The sequence below is a fragment of the Acomys minous genome, assembly GCF_964271855.1.
Source record: "Acomys minous genome assembly, chromosome: 2".
Lineage (NCBI taxonomy): Eukaryota > Metazoa > Chordata > Mammalia > Rodentia > Muridae > Acomys > Acomys minous.
This window is the reverse complement of record NC_140484.1, coordinates 79,708,276-79,713,837: the sequence shown is the minus strand read 5'-3', so window position 1 is coordinate 79,713,837 and position 5,562 is coordinate 79,708,276.

The following is a 5,562-nucleotide window of genomic DNA, read 5'->3' as shown; positions in this document are numbered from 1 at the left end:
TAAAAAATACCACAACAAAACTCCAGATACACTAAATCTGTTAGAATAGAAAGTGGGGGAAAATCTCAAAATCATTGGCACAAGAGACAATTTCCTGAACAGAACACCAACAGCTCAGGCTCTAAGATCAACTATTAATAAATTGAACCTCTTAAAATTGAAATGTTTCTATAAGGTAAAGGACACTATCAAATGAATAAGATGACAGTCCAATGATTGGGAAAGATCTTTAACAATCTTATATCTGGCAAATGGCTGACACACAAAATATATAAAGAACTCAATAAATTAAGCACCAACAAATAAAATAACCTGATTAAAAAATGGGGCACAGAATTCTAAACAGAGGAATCTCATATGACTGAGAAGCACTTAAAGAAATGCTGAGCATCCTTAGTCATCAGGGAAATGCAAATCAAAACAACTCTGAGATTCCATCTTCCTCCTGCCATAATGCCTAAGATAAAATTCTCGAGTGACAGCACATGTGGAGAAAGGGGAACACGCCTCCATTGCTGCTGGGAGCGCAGACTTGCACAACCACTTTGGAAATCAATCCTTCACTTTCTCAAAACTGGGAACATCTCTACTTCAAGATCCAGTTATACCACTCCTGGGTATATTCCCAAAAGATGATCCAACATACAACAAAGACACTTGCTCAACTCTGTTCATAGCCATCTTATTCATAATACCCAGAACCTGGAAATAATCTAAATGGCCATCAACTGAAGAATGGATAAAAGAAACGGGCACATTTACACAATGAAATATTATTCAGTTATTTAAAACAAATAAATGGTTAAAATGCCAGGCAAATGGAATAGAACTAGAAAAGATCATCCTGAGTGAGGTAACCCAGACCCAGAAAGACACACATGGTATGTACTCACTTATAAGTGGACTTTGGCCATATAGTATAGGATAAAGATACTACAAACAGAGACCCAAAGAAGATAAGGAACAAGGAACACCGAAGGCAGGAAGCTGTAACCTCTCCCAGAAGGAGAACCAGAATAGACAGGAGTCATGGTTGAAGAGAGGGAGCAAGGTCCAAGAGGGAATGCAGAGAGATATGAGGGTAGAGATCAGACTTGGGGAAAGTGGATGAGGGAAGGCAGATGACCTATGGAAGAAAGAGAAACTATGGGCTGGAGTATCTCTGTGACAAGAGGCAGACTTATGTCAGGGTAGGTTCCTGAAAGGACACGAGTCTCCTAGAAGAGAGAGGGGAACATCAACTTACTAACAAAAACTTTGACCCAAAACAATATGTTCAGCCATATGGATAGAACAGACATAGCAGAGATTGAGGGAATGTCCAACCAATGTCTGGCACAGTGAATGGAAGAGAGCCAACCACTGGCACTACTAATAATACCCTGCTATGCTTGCAGACAGAAGCCTAGCAAAGTTGTCCTCTGAGGGGCTCCACCCAAAAGGGCTTCGAAACAGATGCTGAGACTCACATGCAAACATTTGGTGATATGTGGGGAGTGTTGTGATAAACAGAGTGAAGGAAGAAAAAGGACATAGAGAAGACAGGAGCTACAAAAGAAGACAAACAGAGCCAACTAACCAGGCCCCAGAGGGGCTTCCCAAAACTGAAGCATCACCCAAGGACCATGCATGGACGCTACCTAGGCCCCCTACAAAGATGTATCCAACGGGCTGCTCAGGCTTCATGGAGGTCCTCTAGTAAGGGTAGAAGGGTCTTTATCTGACATGTTCTCTGTTGTCAGCTTTCTGATCACTTCCCCCTGGGTGGGACTGCCTTGCCAGGCCACAGGGGAAGAGAACAGTTTCGCTCCTGATGCAACTTGATGATGTGGGGTGGATTGCAAGTGAGGCTCCACTTCTCTGAGGAACAGGGAGTGTGATATGGGAGGGAGAGTGGAACTGGAAGGTAAGGAGGGATGGTGCTATGACCAGGATGTAAAGTGAACAAATTAATTAATTAATAAAAATACGTTAAATATTAAAATTGATCTATGTGAGTAAATTAAGTACAATGTTTGAAATCAGTGCCACACCACTCTAAATCTGTTATATAGGTGTTATATTGAAAGACCCCCTAAGGGAGACCCTCACTCAAGCCTCGGGATGGTGCCCACCCAAAGACACACTTGACCCTCTTGCTGTAAACACATGAGGTAGTTTCTTGGTGGAGCTCCGGGTCGACACGTATCTCACACAAGAGGCAGAGGGGTCAACCCAGAAGCCCAGGGACTTGGGGTTTATATGGGCAAAGGGCAGGAAGTTTTGGAGCGGCCACACATGATTGGTTGTTTCAAACATCAGCAAATTGTGTAAGCAGATCTGGGGTAAGGTCAGACTTAATCTCACAGGAACAGTCCTTGGTTCCTGTTTCTCTCAGAACCCGAGGGCAGATGTGTATCTGAGCTAACAAAATATCTGGTTAAACTCAAACCAGGAACATTGAGTGTGGGTCTCAAGGGGGAATTAGGCAAACACCATAAGATCGGATGAGGGGTCTTGGCTCATTACTCACTCGATCATGGCCGGTACCTGTTTCTCTCAGGAATTTGTCCTTGTGTATCCTCCCTATCTTTTATGGCCAGCTGGTCCCTGGAACACTCAATAGGCCTTGGTCTTCTAGCTCCACATTCTTTGTGACTTATCACCTGGGGCCTTGGGCTAGCAAACCTGCTGACCTGTACTCTTAATGAGTCAGAGAGCTGAGAGCTCTGCTGTTCTGGCTGCTTTAATGCTAATTTAAAATTTTCTCTTTTATTCCCCTCTTCTTCTACTGGATAATTCTAATCTTAGAATATCTGTTCCAATTTTTAAGTATCATTTAATTCTATACTAAAAGATTCATACTCTGCCCTGTCGGGGTCTCTTATTGATTGGTCATGTTGTCTTAGTACCATCAGCTGAACAGCACTAATTTTATCTCTAATAAGAGTAAGTAATCTATTTGCCACACACCGGCCAAAAATTAAAATCAAACAAATCACCAACACTGGCCCAGCTAAAGCAGAGAATATGGTAGTCATCCAGGGGGACCGGCGTGAGCCAGGACTCAAAGAAACCTTGTTGAGCTTTTCTGTCCCTCTGTCTTTTACCTAGCCTTTCTTTGTTCCCCTCTTCATTGATCACCTCCCAAGTCTGTTGCATCGGGGCATGAGGGTTATTGTCCTGACTCAGAGTCGTGTCTGTGATGCAGACGCAGCTTAAGAGGATTATTAGTCTTTTCCAGGATCCATTCATTTTGACTAGTCTTAGGAGGAGCCCTTTTCACATGAGAAGCATGGACCCAGGTGGGGATTCCCTCTACCTTAACAGCAGTTGGAGCCATTAACAGAACCAGGTAGGGTCCTTTTTGGGCACCAATTTGAATACTTAAGGCTGTTGGTTACCTTACATGGCATCTTGAACTGGAAAGAATGTGGAAAAGGACCATGAAAATCACTCATGGTCAAGATCTGGAAGTGGCACACATCCCATCTGCTAATGTACCGAAGAGCAGAGTGGAAACACCTGCCATATCTACTGGAAGTGACTGCACGGCCATAGGAGAAGTGAGAGTATATTACAGTGGGTGGCAACACTGCAACAGGAAGCATTTTTATTTGTTTGTTTTGTTATTGATGATAGAAAACTAATTATCTAAGAGGAAAGGGAAATCTTGTGATTTGTTACAGGTCCTATGGACCGTATTCATGAAACATCAAACCATCCAGCTCTTATGGGTGTGCTTGACTGACATTTCCCACTGTGTTAGCTCTCCCATGCCTTAAGTCAAGTTGAATGACATTTTCCATCAATAGAGATCATTCAAATTCAGGTGATACCAGCTTGCAATTATCTATCAGGGACTGTCAATTTAGCCCCACCCCCAAGTTCTGAATGGTGGGTTTGGAGTTAGCCCTGAGGACTGCATTTCTAATGAGGACCAGGAGACACTGACTGCTCTGGTTGAGGACCACAACACCTGAGCTTTTACTAAGCTGCTGGCTTTTTCTTTCCTTTCTTTCCAACCTTCTTACCACAAGGCAAACTTTCTCTGAACACAAGAGGACTTGGAAGAGATTTCCTGCTTTCTGTCTCCAAAGTTTAAGGCCTTCGGAGCTGGTAAATGCCTTTCTATCCTGCATTAGTTCAGAAGTGTCCTCTCAAGTCAGTTTTAAACGGTAGAGTAACTGAGAGTTTGGGTTTCCGCTTCTCTAGAGAGCAGCTCCCGCTCCCCCATTTCTGCTAGCCTAGAGCATTTTGCTTGCATTTTTGTGATAGTCTCTGAACCCAGGTTTTCGTGCGCAAGCTTTCTGGCTTCCATGTGATATTTAAACAGTCTTCCTTGAAGCCTACCGAGTGCTCCTCTCACCTCTCTGAGTATGTTGTGTCCTGGAAGCTCTGCCTTTTCGATGAAGTGTCTATTATCTTCTGTGGGGTTTTATGAAATGCTTAAAAATTAGCACCTGAACAGTCTTTGAGGTACATAGACTAGTGTGCAGATGGTTTGACATCTCCGGCTTCATTATTTGATAAACCGTGCTTTCTTTTTGGCATTACAAGTTACCTGCACATCCCAAGATTTATCCATATTTATAATTTCATTTTTTTCCCTTCCAAAATGGTTACCTCAAGACAAAAGGAGTCTTTATGAACCACTTTATATTCTTTGGCCCAGTTTGTCCACCTATTTCCTTTGGAGATTCACTGTAAGACACTACAGGTGCTCATTTGCCTGGGGCAGGCAAATACAAAATAGATTTCCTACTGCAGCTTCAAGTGTTAAGGGTAATTAACGCAGCATGCTTCAGCTGGATTTGTGCCAAGTGCTTGTTCGCCCATTCCGGGGAAAAATAATACTTTGTTGCTCTCATCAGCATCTCAAAAATACTTCGCAAACATTAATTAATGCTTATCTCATGTCCCATCATGCCCTATTTCCAGATGAGGAAACAGAGTGTTTGTGGAAGCACAATATGGGATGTTGCCCTTTGACCTTGGGGTCATAGTCTTTCCTGTTGGGGTGGCAGCTGACATCACATCCAGTTGAATCCTCTCGTAAACCTCTAGTGAAAATGATGACAAGAAGAAGAAGCATAGGAAAATGCATGGTTGAGCTTTATATAGATGAACCCAGAAAAAATTGTGTGTGTGTGCTACTCTGTATGCTTTTGCGCATGTGTGTGTGTGTGTGCGCACACACATACACACATGTATGTTCCTGAGCATGCATCTCAATCCTGAATTTGAACAATTCCTTTTTTCAAATTTATTTATATATTTAAATAATTTATTAATATTGCATCCTGATTGTTACTCCCTCACTCGTATCCTCCTGTACCTACCTTCTCTTCCAAATTTGAACAACTCTTGCTTAGGTAATATTTTTAAGAGTTGATTTGCTCCTAGGGTGTGGTGGTGTGAGCCTCTGCTTCCAGCACTTGGGAGGCAGAGTTACTTGGATCTCTCTCTGTATTTCAGCACAGCCTGGTCTACAGCCAGAGCAAGTCAGTGAGACCCTGTCTCAAACAAAACAAAACACAACACAACAACAAAGAAAAACCAAGTTAATTTGTTAATTTGTTC